Here is a 16,138-nt window from a genome sequence, read left to right as displayed (position 1 = left end):
CGAAATTTGAGAAGCTAAAGTCAGATGTATCAGTATTACAGTGGAATAAAAGGGAATTACAGAGGCATGAGAGAGGAGTTGCCCAGAATTGACTGGAAAAGAACACTGGCAGGAATGACAGCAGAGCAGCAATGACTGGAATTTCTGGAAGCAATTCAGAAGGCACAGGATATATACCTCCCAAAGAGGAAGTATTCGAAGGGCAAGATGACATAACAGTGGATAACAAGAGAAGTCAAGGCCAACGTAAAAGCCAAACAAGGCAAAAATTAGTGGGAAGTTAGAGGACTGGGAAGCTTTTAAAATCCAATGGAAGGCAACTAAAAAGTCATTAAGGTAAAGATGGAATAATAAAGTAAGCCAGACAGTAATATTGGAGGATGTGAAAAGTTCCTTCAGAAACTTAGTGTAAAAGAGGCAAGATTAGATATCAGCTGCTGGAAAAACAATGCCGGAGAGGTAGAAATGGGGGACAAGGAAATAGCAGATGAAATGAATGAGTATCTTGCATCAGTCTTCTATGTGGATGACACTAGTGGTATGGTGGAAGTTTCAGTTGTCAGGGGACATGAAGTGTGTAATTACCATAACTAGAATGAAGGGTCTTGGGAAACTGAATGGTCTGAAGGTAGACAAGTCAACTGGACCAGATGGTGTACGAGTTCTGAAAGTGGTGGCTGAAGAGACCGCAGAGGCACTAGTAATGTTGTTTCAAGAATTACTACATTCTGGAATGATTCCAAAAGACTGAAAAATTGTAAATGTTACTCCACTCTTCAAGAAGGGAGAAAGGAAGAAAGGAAACTATAGCCCAGTTAGTCTGACCTCAGTGGTTGGGAAGAATTGAGTCCATTATTAAGGATTAGCTCTCAGGATACTTGGAAGCACATAATAAAATAGGATATAGCCAGCATGGTTTCCTCAAGGGAAAATCTTGCCTGATAAATCTGTTGGAATTCTTTGGATAGTATTTTTATATTTTATATTTTTATATTAAATATTTTATATTTATTTCAAGCATTACCAATTTTTATTCCTAAATCTTTTTTGGTATTATTGACTCCAAAATAACCTCATATGTGTGGCAGAATAAAAATCCTAGATTAAGTAAAAAATATTTACAGACACCTAAGAAGGAGGGTGGTTTGACTTTGCCAAACCTGAGATTTTACTATTGGGCAGTTAATATTCGATATTTAATATTTTGGACACAAGAATCGATTATAGCATCTTGCCCACAATGGGTAAATTTAGAATATAAATCTGTACAAAACTTTTCATTATTTTCTATTTTAGGATCTTTGCTTCCTTTTGCTTTATCTAAATTAAATAAACAAATAACTAATCCTATAGTTAAACATACATTACGAATATGGTTTCAATTTCGTAAATTCTTTGGCTTGAATAAGTTTATCTTATCAAGCTCTATTATATCTAACTTTTTTTTTTTTACGGCCCTCTTTTATGGATCAAGCCTTTGTATTATGGAAAACAAAAGGTACAACATGTTTTCGTGATCTATTTTTAGATAACAGTTTTATGTCCTTTGAACAGCTATCTAATAAATATAATTTGCCTAAAACTCATTTTTTTAGATACTCCATTTTTCATAACTACTATGAGTTTGGGAGGTTATTATATATGGATTATCATCTATTTGTATTTATACTTTAAACAATTATGTACTCTCAAACTCTCTGTATTCATGTTTCATTTATGTTTGTTTAAAAATTAATAAAAAGATTTAAAAAGAAAGGAATTCTTTGAAGTAGTAACAAGCAGGATAGACAAAGAAGAATTGGTTGATGTTGTGTACTTGGATTTTCAGAAGGCCTTTGACAAGATGCCACACGAGGCTATTTAACAAGCTACCAAAGTAAATGGCATTACAGGAAAGATTCTAGCATGGATAAAGCAGTGGCTGATTGGCAGGAGGTAAAGTGTGGGAATAAAGGGAGCCTTTTCTGACTGGCTGCGGGTGACTAGTGGTCTTCTGTAGGGGTCTGTGTTGGGACCAATTCTTTTTACATTTTATGTCAATGATTTGGATGATGGAATTGATGGTTTTGTTACCAAGTCTGTAGACAATATGAAGATAGGTGGAGGGGCAGGTAGTTTTGAGGAAGTAGAGAGGCTACGGAAGGACTTAGATTAGTAGAAGGAGCAAAGAAGTGGCTGATGGAACACTGTTGGAAAGTGCATGGTCATGCACTGTGGTAGAGGAAATGAAAGGGTTGACTATTTTCTAAATGGAGAGAAAATACAAAAACTGATGGGCAAAGGGACTTGGAAATCCTTGTGCAGGATTCCCTAAAGGTTAATTTGCTGAGTCTGTGGTGAGGAAGGCAAATGTAATATTAGCATTAATTTCAAGAGGACTAGAACATAAAAGCAAGGATGTAATTTTGAAGCTTTATAAAGCTGGTGAGGCCTCACTTTGAGTACTGAGAGCAGTTTTGGGACCCTTAGCTGAGAAAGGATGTGCTGAAACTAGAGAGGATTCAAAGGATGTTCATGAAAATAAATTCCATGACTGAATGCCTCGTCAACTGAAGAGTATTTGATGGCTCTAAGCATATATTCAACAGAATTCAGAAGAATGAGGGGTAACCTCATTGAAATCTATCAAATGGTGAAGGCCTTGATAGAGTGGATGTGGAGAGGATGTTTCCTCTGGTGGGAGAGTCCAAGACCAGAGGACACAGCCTCAGAATAGAGGGGTGTCATTTAAGAACAAAGGCGAGGAGGAATTTCTTTGGTCAGAGAGTGCTGAATCTGTGGAATTCTTTGCCACAGGCAGCTGTGGAGTCAAAGTCTTTTAGTACATTTAAGGCAAAGGTTGATATATTCTTGATCGGTCACGGCATGAAGGGATACAGGGAGAACACAGAATATTGGGGCTGAGTAGAAAATTGAATCAAACATGTTAAAATGGCAGAACAAACTCAATGGGCCAAATGGCCTAATTCTGCTCCTGCATTTATTGTCTTATGATTAGGTTTTGATATCTCAAACTGATCTCCTGAGATTTTTGTGCACAAGTCTCCAGAGAATGGTGCAAAAAAACAATAAATCCTGTGAGAATCAGTGCTATAAATGAGTATCACTTTGTTAATGAGGTCAGAAGAGAATGGCCAGACTGGTTCAAGCTGACAAAAAGGCATCAGTAACTCATAACCATGTGTTACAACAGTGATGTACAGAAGAAAATCTCTGAACAGACATGTTGAACTTTGAAATGGATGGCCAACAACAGCAGAAGACAGGAGTTCCACTCCTGTACCTAATAAAATGGCCATGGATTGTATATTATGGATTTCCATCCACAAACAAAATATATTATTTCCTTCTTTCAGGCCTCTTCAAAATTATAAAGGTAAACAGTGGTCAGATAATTAAAAATAAACTATACAGTCATCTGCTGGCAATGCACAAGGTTTATTTTGATATCTAGCCAATTAATTAATTCGCAATTCTTGGTCTGAGACACCAACTGCTAATGAACTAGAAAACAATTGCCATGAGCAACTTACAGCAGCAACTGCAGCACGTGTTGGGCTTCACACTTCATTCCTTGCAAGTTAATAGTCACACTCCAAATCAATGAAGTCTATTATCACTGTCTTATATGATGTGAAATTTGTTGTTTTGTAGTAGCAGCACATTTGGTTCCCTAAGGTTGCTTATAGCTGGGGTTGGTAGTGGGTAGAAGCTCACACTTTGCCATTGCTTCCAATTGCATATGCCTCAAATAGCCTCTGACAACCAATCCAGCTCCTGGTCTTCACATGTGGCTTAGCTACTAAGCTCCGTGGAAATGTTTCTACTGACAGAGCAAGGTGTAAAGGCAAGCTACTGGCAGCTTAACCAGTCATTTTAGGCAGAAGGCTGGGACTGGCAGCTCACCCAAAAGAAAAACTCTGATCTCAAACCTTTGCTGCCTTGCGGCTATACCTACTCATGGAGAAGGTTTCAGGAGTAAACCTTGAGGGAAAAATCTGGACCTGCAGTCCCTAAGGCAGTCCTACATTGAGTTCTACACTGACTGGCAACTCCTGCGATGCTGTTGGTACCAAACTGTATCGGACTCTGATGTTCCTTTGGGCTCATCAGATGCATGGAGAAGGGGAATTTGCAACATGGGCAGTGGCTTTTTCTCCATATCATAGTGTCCTTGCTTGCGTATCTAGATAGCTAGGATGCAACATCCATGGTTGACCCTGACCAACAGGGGCCTTATCAACATCACAATCCAAAGAAATAAGTAACTAGTGCAATAAAAAGGGATAATGAGGTAGTGTTCATAGATTCATGGCTCACTCAGAAACCTGACAGAGGTAGAAGCTGTTCCTGAATCACTGAATATTGCTCTTCAATGCTTCTTCCCTGACTGTAGCAACGAGAAGAGGTTGGGTCTTGGATAGCAAGGGTTCTTAATGATGGATGTTGCCTTTCTGAGGTATTGCATCTTGAAGAGGAGTGTTGTGGCCATGATTCCAAGTCTACAGCCCTCTGCAGCCTCTCGCAACCATAGGCATAGGAGCCTCCATACAGGCTGTGATGCAACTAGTCTAAAAGCTCTCCACTGTACAATTGTAGAACTATGCAAGAGTCTTTGGTGATATGCCAGTTTTCCTCTCTGTGATTGCATCAACGTGTTAGGCTCAGGATAGATCACAAGAGATTTTGACATCCAATAACTTGAAGCTGCTCATTCTTTCTACCACCGACCCCTTGACAAAGACTGGTGTGTGTTCTCCCAACTTCCCCTTTCTGAAGTCCACAATCATTTTCTTGCTCTTGATGACATTTAGTGCTAGGCTGTTGCAGCAACACCACTCAATTAGCTGTTCTATCTCAGTCCTGTATGCCTCATGTCTTCTGTGAATTTATAAATAACTGACTATGGAAGCTTTGTGACTGGTTATCAAATCTATCCATACTATCCTTTGGCTTTAACAGTCACATACTTACAAATACTGATTGCAACATTTCAACAGTAAAGACCAGTCCTCTGGAGACACTTCTTGAGTGATCAGGGCATGGGCAGGGATTAATGCTCAATCTTGATTGGCTGGATCTGAATTGCCCATTCCTGATTGGTTAATTTGAATTGACCTTGTTCTGATTGGTCTTTTTTAAGGGCCATACCCTCTTTTGGAATGTGTAGTCCCAGACTGGAGCTATCTCTCCAATCTTGTAACCTACATTTAGGTCCCCCACATGCTCCATTTCTCCTGATCTTTCTTTCTTTTGTAGGCATTCTCTTCCTTGCCAAGGATATCGGCCTCATCAAACCTTGGTCGACATGAGCACAATAGGTACTGTTCAGCAATTCCAGTTATGTTCTGCTATCCTGGTCTTCAATGGCCTTCCAGTCTCACCATTATGTACTTCTTGGCATGGTGATAGAAATATGGAGTACAGTACATAATTCCCTGACACAGTTTTTTTTTTAAAAAAGGTCTTTTAGGTGGCACTTTGATTAGCCTTTTTTTAATTGTGTCCTCACTTTTTGCTATTAACTGGACACCATATTTTCGGCAAATTCGTCTCAGCTTTTCAGTTAAGCTGCCACTCTATGGCACAATAACCATTTTATCTGGAGGTTTTTTGTTGTGGTGTTGTGTTGCACCCCATTCCTTTCTCAGTATGTGCATTTGCGTAGCCATTTTTCTTGAATGCTTTTCTGATCTTCTTGTACGCTTCCTCCTTTGCAGCTCTAGTTGTGCACAAGGTTCTTAGTGCCATGCCTCACACAATGCCAAGCAATATCTTCTTTGGATGATTTAACTGGAAATTCAGGTACGGGTCTGTGCAAATCTTCCTGTAACATTTAACTCCAGCTTGTCTACCATCTGTTTTACCATAACATCTGAAAATGGTGAAGAACCCTCACTTTCTACTTCCATGGTAAACTGTATGGGCTTGTTCTGATTGTTTAAATGTGTTAAAAATGCCTCTGATTTTTCCTGACCATGTTTGCACAGGATAAATGCCTACAAGAGATAGATTAGGGAATCAATCACTTGTGATGGAGCACGTGGGGGACCTAACTGTAGGTCCTAAGAGCTGTGTTGTAATGTTCTATGGTAAAGATAGCTCCAGACTGGGACCACACCTTCCCAAAGAGGGTTTGGCCTTAAAAATTAGCAATTCATTCAAACAAACCAATCAGGAACAGGCAATTTAGATCCAGCCAATCAGGACTGAGCATTAAGCTCCGCCCATTCCCTGCTCACTTGAGAGGGGATATAAAGAGGTGTCTCAAGAGGGGACATGTCATTGACTAACTTGTGCCTGAGGAAGACGATCAGGTTTACAAACAGTACTTGTAAATATGTGACTGTTAAGGCCAAGGGATAGTATGGATAAATTCATAAATGTTTGAGTTGTGCTTAGCCACAAAGACCAGAGGCATTATTGAAAAATTTCTCAAGTAAATGTCAAACCTAATTACAAGATGGTATATAAATTTTGTTGCAAGTTAGTACATAAATAGTTACGATAACTTCAGATACACAAGAGGCAAAACACCGAGAAACAGTAATCCATTGAAATTGTCAAGCCTAGAAATAATAAGACAGACGAGGGCACCAGCAGCAGACAGAGGTCTTAAGGTCAGACAGTATACAGCATTACAAAGATTAAAATAATCTGATTTGACAAGGTGGAAACATGGTCTGAAGTTTGTTGTGAAGTCAAGAAATTACTGCAAGGTAAGAAAATGTCCAATTCAGTGCCTGGCAGAAGAACAGAATGGGTAGTCAAGGAAAGAAGCTTGAAGCCAATATTATGGCTTTGGCCTTTCTGACATTTTTGGAAAGTTATTCCCCTGTTCTTCCAGTATTGGATGTCAGATTCATTTCAGTAGCCAGAATGGAATGTGAAAAGAAAAGTGAAGAAATACTAGGTAGAATCTGCAAACAGATACAATTGTTTCATGACATTCCTGATGGGCCAACTCATGGAAATTAGGAGAGCCAAGATTAGTTCTTTGCAGGACTCCAAACATAACATTAACATTGGATGTAGTCCCACCAGCCAGACATCAAGGAAGGGACATTGGCAGGGTTAACTATGTAAGGCCTAAGACAATTTAAGGGTGAATAAGGCAATTTCTATTTTTCATAATTACATGGTAACAATGGTGGTTTTAATGAGAATCATTTTGGTATTATAGCTAAGGAAGGAACTGGAGAGAAGTGTCTGGGAGCTGGATTGGAAGGATTCTGAAGGGTTTTGTGATACATGAAACAAATTTAATATGCAACAAACATTCACAGTCAAGAGAAAAGCAAATTTGAAGTTTGGACAATAGTTAGAAAAGATGGCGTGGAGGAACAGAACAGTAATCAAAGAGAAGTTAATCTCAGTTGACATCAGACCCTGGAAGAAAATCTGGGGGACAGTCAGTAGTTTAGTATGGTATTCTTTAATATACAAAAAACATTAATGAATTTTCACCGCAGAATGATTCCATAGAATACATGCTTCAATTTAAGGAACTATTTTTCATTATGATGAATAGCACACAACTCTCTGCCCACAGGAACACTATGTTCAAAATCCATTTTTTCCCAGTCTTTGCTATTTACAAGATTCAGCTTAAAACTGCATTTGGAAAAAAAAATTAAATACTTTCATAAAATCAAGAAATTCCAGTGTACAGCCAAAAAGACAGTTTGGGCTGTGCAGACGTGCAGAGATGGGAGAAAAATTAGAGAAATATTCAACTTTAAACCAAGAATGCAGGTTGGTGGTCATGGTGAAGGAGTAGAAAATGATCTTATTCTTATTGTCCATCATGGATTCTTCACAGTTGTTTCTAGAAAGTGGAAAGGGCACAGACAATGGGATTAAGATAGTATGTTGTGGAAAAAACTAGCTAGGATAACATTCATATTCCAGAAGAAACTGGAAAAATGGGACAGTCTGACACTTTGTGAAATAAGAGTAGGGCTGAATAGCTCCAAACAATTCTGGTAACAAATTGTATGTCTGCTTAAAGGCCAAGAGATGAAGGGAATAATTAATGTAAAATTTTAGTGGGGATTTATTAATAGAGACAATTGCATAGATAAAAGAGGTCAGGGGCATATTTACTTTGATGAAAGTATGACAAGAGACTAACCAAATGGGACAAGTACCACAGATACAAGAGATTTGGATCTGAGAGTATATGAAAGTGCTTCAGTTATGTTGCCATGACATTCACTTTGAAGATCACTGGCCAAGGAAGAAACTATCAATATTCAAGATAGATTTGTAATGTGGATCAATGAGGAAGTAATAAAGACAAATGAGGAAACGATTACAAATTTTCTCATGTGGAATGCAAATACTACATGGATTGTTTGGGTTGTCATGTGTTCATCCAACCAACCCCACCCAAATCATTACAACTTCCTTATCAAGTTAAACCTGACTTTTTCACAAAAATTGTCAAGGATACAAATAACGTATGAGTGGAAAACATGTGTAACTATTAGTAAAATATGCTTCACAATCTGAAATTAACCCCCCCACCACCTTCTTTCTTACCGGAAGAAATCCACCATGGCCAAAGTTCAATCAGCATTTCTAAATATGAGTAGGATGGGTTTAAAGTGAAATCTTGAGTCTTCAGAAAATTTCCTTCATCTTTTATGAAATCAATCATCAAGGTACAAGCATTATTGTAGTTTGTGAAATTAAGTTGTCTGCCGGGGGTCACTTGCAGAAGACAGGAATATGTGCATGCAATTGCTAATGATTATAAAATCAACAGCAAATTAGACACTATTAGACACTATACATTCTGAAAACTGATTTTAAAATGTTTCAATGAATTAAATATTAATACATTAAGACATATCACATAACAACATCTTGTGCTCAAAGAAAATATTACATTTTATGAAATGAGATATGACAATCACTTAATTGCAGCAACAAAAAAGGAGAAAGACACATTCATTGAAGAACAAGCAAGCATTTATAAAACTAAAGACGGCAATCCTAGTCAAGAGGCTGTACAATCTTCAATTGCTTTCTTCCATACAAAAAAAAACTTTTGACAGATGACAAAAAGAGGATACAGTGACTATTTAATCTCGATCCCGCAGTATTCTTCACAGCAGTATCTGCATTCAGTTTACATTGCGACTTCAACAACTTCTGCTGTGAAGGCACTGTTGGCAGATAAACAACTAGCAATTCTACTCTTTTGCACCTGTTCTATACATTGGAAGACCCATGAAATGGTGCATTGAAACTGTATACTTATACCAATGTTAGATTTGGATCAACTCTATCCCCATCAAGAAAAAAGCCTGTCCTGTTAATGTGAAATGAATGATCTCTACAGTGTAAAAGTAAATAGCTGTCAGTGCTAACCACATGAATAACTGGCACATTTTCTCACATTAAAATGCTGCTACGTCATTTTGTTAACTGGCACATTTTCCAGTTGAGATACTGTTGTTTGGGTTCACAAGGCCATTTTTAGATAAGCCAAACAATGTCTATCTGTACTGTTGCTGGCATTTGAGTTGGCAGCTGGGGCACTTGTATCAATTGGTTGATTGTTGATCTGGCATCATACCCTAAAAAAATACAGCCAACAAAATTTGCTTTCAAATTGAATTGAAGGAGTCACTGAATGTGACTAAAGGTTAACTTCAGAGGTCAACTTCACAGGTCTGATAATTTTATTACCAGTAAGATTAATCTTTGTATCTGCACATTAAAAAAATGTTTATCACGTCTTATTAACTGCAGGTCAAAGGTTCAATTATTTTAAGGACTATTTTAAGATGAAGCAGAAATCAATTAAATAGCATATTAAAAATTCTAGCCCTAATTTCCAACTCCAAAACAAAAAAAAAATCACATTCCCACCCCAGCACCCAAGCTGAAGCCCCTCCAAGATGGAACAAAAACTTTTCATTCTTTTTCCCCCACATTTAGTTTACCGTCTACTAAATTGCAAACAATTGGCATGGCATTACATAATTAAGAGAATTTTACAGGCCCTTTTATTTGGACGCATAAAGGCAAACATATACACATGCAAATGCACAACTGTCTACAAAGTTCAGGCATCAAGGTTAATGCCACAGTCAAATCTAATAGAATGATAATTTATGCATTACCTCACTATTGTTAAAGCACTTCAGTACCAAAATACATCATACATTACTTTAGTTATGCCATGTAGTTACAGCATTTCCTATAAATGCTTTCCAATCATTAGATTATTCTTAATTACTCAAAAGAAATAGAAATGACAATTCAGCAATTTTACCAAATCCAACTATAATGGACTTTTTAATCCTACAAATTTTATTAGACAGAGAACGTTGAGGTCCCACACTGACACATCAACTCAGTTAATTTATTTTTCTTGACAACAGCATTCAAAGAACATTATTATGTTCCATCTCAAGATGAAAAGCTAGCAATATTTTATTTTGTTAATCACAGGCTTTAAATACTTCAATAACACAATGATTTCCATCATAGAGGGGGAAAGTTTCTGCCAATGGAAAGGAAAGAAAAATTCTTAATAACATCCCTAGGTCTGACCTTTTATGATGAAGAGTGGTCTTCAGCAGCTGTAGTTTCAGTTTCTGGGTATCCCAAACTTCCTCTGAATCATTAAAGAGTTTTAGAATCTGAATTTTGTTTACTGAGGCAGACACCACATTTTGCTTTAAAAGTCTTATCCTTCAGGCTACTGTATCAATTGAGAATCATATGCCAATGTATTTGTTCAGAAAACTAAGATATTGATTTTGAAGAATGTCATGAATATAATAAATTGGAAAATAAGAAGAATTTTTTTTACCATTGGGGTGGTTAGAACAGGAACTTACTACAAGAACAAACGTGAAAGGAAGTCACAGACATGAAGGAGAAAGTTGTATGGGGAGGGGGCTAGAAGAAAATATGATTGTGTAGTGTATACACAGTAGAAAGGACCAATGGTGCAATTACTTTGCACAACCACATGGTAATGTACAAATTGCAGATTTACTGTTGGCTCCGATACGTTTAAGTTTGTTTTATTTTCATTTGTCATCAATAGATCCTTGCCCATCTCTAGGGCCATTTTGTACACTTCAGAACCACTGTTCTATTATACTTCTTTTCAATTGTACAATGTACAACAAAGATTTATTGTAAAAGATTTGTGGCTACTTTCTAAAAAAAAGGTCTCTAGACAAAGGATCAGGTCTCTCATGACATCTCTTTAGGACTTCACACATTTGGAGGGAAAGATGCCAATGCTGGTGTGTATATCAAGGTTTCAAACAGCAATGAGATAAATGAACAGATAACCTGAATTAAGCTATCAATTTTAGCCACAACGTTATGCCAGTTATCCTTTTCTACTCTTCAAATATTGCCATAAGGTCTTTTGCATTCAGAAACAACAGGCAAGACCCCATTATATCATTTCTTTAAGATGGGTATAGCAATGTAATGCTATACCCATCCTAGATCATAGGTTCCAGTATACTTACCACTGAGCAAATTCTAAAACTGATATCTGTCGCTTATCACATTGAACGTTCATGACATTTGGCTGGAACTTATGACCTCTTCCACTCAAATGTGTGTAGTGCAAGAATAGATTGGATAAACATAGGAAAGAGAAACAGAAAATAAATGAGAAAAAGAAGCACTTTCAACTGTATTCAATATTTCAGTTCCCAAATCAGTCAATGGTGTATCTGTAGACAAAGCGCAAGATAGCGTTTATTGCAAGGAGAAATGAACAATAAATTAGGAAGGCAATTTCCAGTACATAGGACAATGAGGAAATAACGTCTGGCAAAACACTACCATAGAGTACAATTGAAAACACTTCACACGTTCTACCAGACTAGTACCTGGAAGGAACACATTTATGAAAACGTTAGATAACCTAGGCTGTATCCACTGGATTCAGAAGAGTTAGGAAGGTCTTAATTGATACATACCAGCACCCAGGGTTCTTTACAAGATGAATTATAAACAGAACTGTACAGCATGAGAAAAAGCTCCTCAGCCCACTATGTTGTTTTGAACTAATCAAGATAATGACATCTAATTAAACTAATCCCGCCTGCTCTACACGGTCCAAACCCTTCCGTTCTCTGCATGTGCATGCATCAAAGAGCCTATTAAATGTTATTTTATATCTGCTTCCACCACCACCCATGGCAGCACATTCCAGGTGCCACCATTCGGTGTTAAAAGAAATTGCTTTGCATATCTTCATTGAATGACTCCATTCCCCTAAAATGTCTAATCTCTGGGAAAAAGATAACACCTGTCTCTTCTATCAATGCTTCACATAATTTTATGAAATTTATGTCAAATAACCAGTTGGCCTCTGCCATTGCAGAGAGAACAACCCAACTTTATTCAACCTCTCCTTTTAGCAAATGCTCTCTAATCCAGGCAGCAATCTGGTAAACATATTCCGCACTCTCTCCAAAGCATCCAAATCCCTTCTTATTGGCCAGAAGTAAATGCAATACTTCAAATATGGCCGATCTAAAATTTTATAAAACTGCAATGTAATTTCCTGGCTCATGAACAAAATGCATCAAATAATAAAGGGAAGCATGCCATATAATAATATTTAAAGAGCACTTTTCATAAGCTATGTAGTTCAAAGTGCTTCACAGCAGGATAAATTGAAAAAGTATAAATAAAAGACCAAAAGACGTTAGTTAAAAGCAAGGTTAAATAAATCGTTTTTGAGCTCATGTTCAAAAGTGTCAACTGAGTCTGTATCCCATATAGGTATGCATTTCCCAAGTTTCAGAGAAAAGTTCAGAAAAAATGCTGACCTGCCATGATCTTATTGAATGGCGGGGCAGGCTCGATGGGCCAGATGGCCTACTGCTGCTCCTATTTCTTATGTTGTTATGCCAATGATCTTTTAAGAGATTGTTTAAATTTAAGAGACCAGGAGGAGCAGCAGCTTAGGAGAGTCAATGGCACCTAATGGTGACTCTTTTACTGGCATCTTCGGAAATAGCTTTATTTCTATCTTTAATATCTCTATTTTTCCCTTTCAGGGTTCTTTTGAAGACCCTAACCTGGAGTTAGACGTTGACTTTGGTTCTTTGCGGGAATAGGACCCACTCTCGGGGTTTCACAACTGGCCATTATTGGGTATGCCAGGGATGCGGCCAAGGAGATTAACTTGCCTCCGGAGTTCCAGGATCTCGTGGCTCTGGAGACAGGAGGACCGAAGGTCAGTGCCTCTGCAGGAATCTGGTGTGTTGTGGGAGACAGAAGATCAAAAGCAGCAAGCTGCCTGCTGGTTGTGGGCCCAGAGACTAGAGTTCTTTGGGCACAGAGCTTGGAAAAAAGCAACGCAATGGACTTTTAACATCATGAATCAGCGTGCTGTTTCTTATGTCTCCCATCTTGCTGTGAAATGGAGACACCTTTCTCCCTTATTAGGGAGAGAGAGAGCCTGTGGTACATTGAATATCAGGTGAACAAGTAGCCTTTGGGGTACTGCAAGTCTGTGTCTTTGCTGTTGCTTTGCTACACACTTGAGTGCTCGGTAGTGGGTGATGATACTTTTTTTTGCTGGTGGGGGAGGGAGGGATCTTTGTTTTGCTGATGCTTACAAGTAGGAGAGGGGAGCTGGGGGGGGGGCTTTAGGATTCTAACATTTAACTGTCATTCCTTCTTTGAGAGCACTCCTCTGTTTTGTAGATGTTTGCAAAGAAAAAGTATTTCAGGATGTATATTGTATACATTTCTCTGACATTAAATGCACCTTTAGAAATCTTTGAAGACTACCTGCGTGTTCAAGCAGGATTGTAAAATGAACATGATTCTGCGATGTACTCCACTTCCAGACTACTAAGAGCTTAAAAACAAGCCAGACAACTTTAAAATCAATTCTAAAAGATAAAGGAAGCCAAAGCAGAGTTATTTGATAGGAGTGATGTGCTTTAGTTAAAAGTCTATCAGTGGCATTCTGAATGAGTTGAAGTTGGTCAATAGGTCACTTTGGAAGGCCAGTAAAAAGAGCATTATAGTAATCGAGTCTATTCAATATGAAGACGTTGACTAGATTTTCAGCATTATTTGACAGAAACAGACATATCTTTGCAATATTTGTGTGTCGAAAAGCTGCTTTGATCACTTTCTGTATGTGGCAATTCAAATTCAAATCTGAATCAAGGATAACATCCAGGCTTGATACTTTTGATTTTACAACGGGAGCCAAGTTCCCAAGTTTATAAAGAAGTTTATTCTCTTGACTTGGGGACCAACCAGAAGTATTAGTTTTATTTTTATTTAGTTTTAGGAAATTATTGCTCATCCATTTGTTTATTGCAGCCATACTAGAAGTCAAAGATGGGGTGTTTTCATCAGCAGGCTCAACCAAGATGAAACAATTGTGTATCATATACATTAGCAAGGAAATCAAGTTTATGTCTCCCAAGGGGAGCATGCATAAAGAGTAGGGATCCAAGACAGCTTCCCTAAGCAACATCAAATGGTACATCATATCTCTTAGAAAATTGGTCTCCAAAACAGACAAAAGATTTTCTTTCCAAGATATATGAAAGAAACCAATTAAAGACACTACCAGAGAAGCCAACCCAGGTCCCAAGGCAATCTAGGAGAGTGTTGTGGTCAATTGTGTCAAAGGCAGCACTTAGATCATGGAGAATTAGAAATGAATCCTGTTGGCATCAGTGCTGAGCCCAAAGTCGCTGACAATTTTAGTAAAGGTCGTCTCCGTGCTGTGGTTTGCTCTAAAACCTGACTGAAACCTTTCTTGAATATTGGGGAGTTGGTTGAAAATGATGTTCTCAAGAGTTTTGCCTAGGAAGGGAAGATTTGATATAGGCCTATAGTTAGTACCCCACTATCAAAGTTTGGCTTTTTAAATAGGGATGTGACAACTGTAATCTTGAAGGCATCTGGAAAAACTCAATTTTCAAAGTATATGTTAACAACTTTTTCTAACAGAATTGAAAAGACTATTAAAGAGTTCTTCAAGTATGGTAGGGACAGGGTCAAGACCAGTAAACGGTTTACTTTCTGTTACCATCTAAGACTTCTGAATCAGAAATATGAATAAATTTTGATGTTTGCTGACTTTTTAGGAGATTGCTATAGAGGTTACCAGTAACTAGCTATACTATTCCCAATTGAAGTAATTTTGTTCATTAAAAAAACTGAATTCCTCACATTTTGTGGCAGGTGCTTGGCTGAGGACATTCATTATAGGTTAGGGCAGGGTTCAACAAATGGTTTATTGTTGAGAGCAATGGGGGGGGGGCGAGAAATCAGCTCTTCTTGCAGAAGTTTTAGCAGCATTAAAGGAGACTTATGGCAGACTTCTAGTCCTGTCTTCCTCTATCTTCTCTCAACACTCTGCAAGATCACTCGATCACACAGATGGAATTGTTTAACTATGTGATTTCTTTTTAACCTTGAGTGTTTAATAAATGTCTAGTTATTGTTGAAAAAAAATCAACCAATTCCATTTACTGAGCAGTTTAAGTCACATAGGTTTGATAAACTAGCCAACTCAGAATTTAAGCTGCATTGCGGTATCAAAAAAAATTTTTTTCAGCTGTAATTCATTTTGTGGTTACAGGCAGGAGGGCATCAAGAAGTACACAAAAATTATGAGGGGTAGTGGTATCAGACAGAGGTATTAATAATAAATAACACAATTTCTCAAACTTCCACTCCCCCTTCACCATTTCCAATCCCTTTGTCCCTCTCTCATGTTATCTCCTTACCCATCCACTCGCTTCCCTCTACTGCTCCCTCCCCCTTTCTTTCTTCCATGGCCTTCTGTCTCTTTCACCAATCAACTTCCTAGCTCTTTGCTTCAACCCTCCCCACTCCGTTTCACCTTTCGCTTAGCATTTCTCTCTCCCATCCCCCCACCTTTCAAATCTACTCCTCAGCTTTTTTTCTGCAGTCCTGCCAAAGGGTGTCCGTCCAAAACGTCGACTGTACTCTTTTCCATAGATGCTGCCTGGCCTGCTGAGTTCCTCCAGCATTTAGTGTGTGTTGCTTGGATTTCCAGCAACTGCAGATTTTCTCTTGGTTATACTAATAATATTTAATGTTTTTGTCATTACTAAGTCAAGTGTAGTTCCAAGTCAAT

At 38.0% G+C, this 16,138-nt stretch overlaps 1 protein-coding gene and 1 long non-coding RNA gene across 33 annotated transcripts in view; both read right to left on the bottom strand.

Annotated features, from left to right (window-relative positions):
• picalma (phosphatidylinositol binding clathrin assembly protein a) overlaps window positions 1-16,138 on the bottom strand; it is a 138,801-nt gene that overhangs the window by 113,861 nt on the left and 8,802 nt on the right. The gene's annotated exons all lie outside the window — the stretch shown is intronic.
• LOC140726689 (uncharacterized) lies at window positions 7,420-15,906 on the bottom strand. Its single transcript, XR_012098699.1, has 3 exons — window positions 11,511-15,906; window positions 10,570-10,633; window positions 7,420-9,587 (listed from the first exon to the last, which is right to left on the bottom strand). It is a non-coding gene; the product is annotated as an uncharacterized lncRNA (long non-coding RNA).

This window comes from Hemitrygon akajei, chromosome 4, assembly GCF_048418815.1.
Source record: "Hemitrygon akajei chromosome 4, sHemAka1.3, whole genome shotgun sequence".
Classification (NCBI taxonomy): Eukaryota; Metazoa; Chordata; class Chondrichthyes; order Myliobatiformes; family Dasyatidae; genus Hemitrygon; species Hemitrygon akajei.
This window is presented reverse-complemented; position numbering and strand designations above follow the sequence as displayed.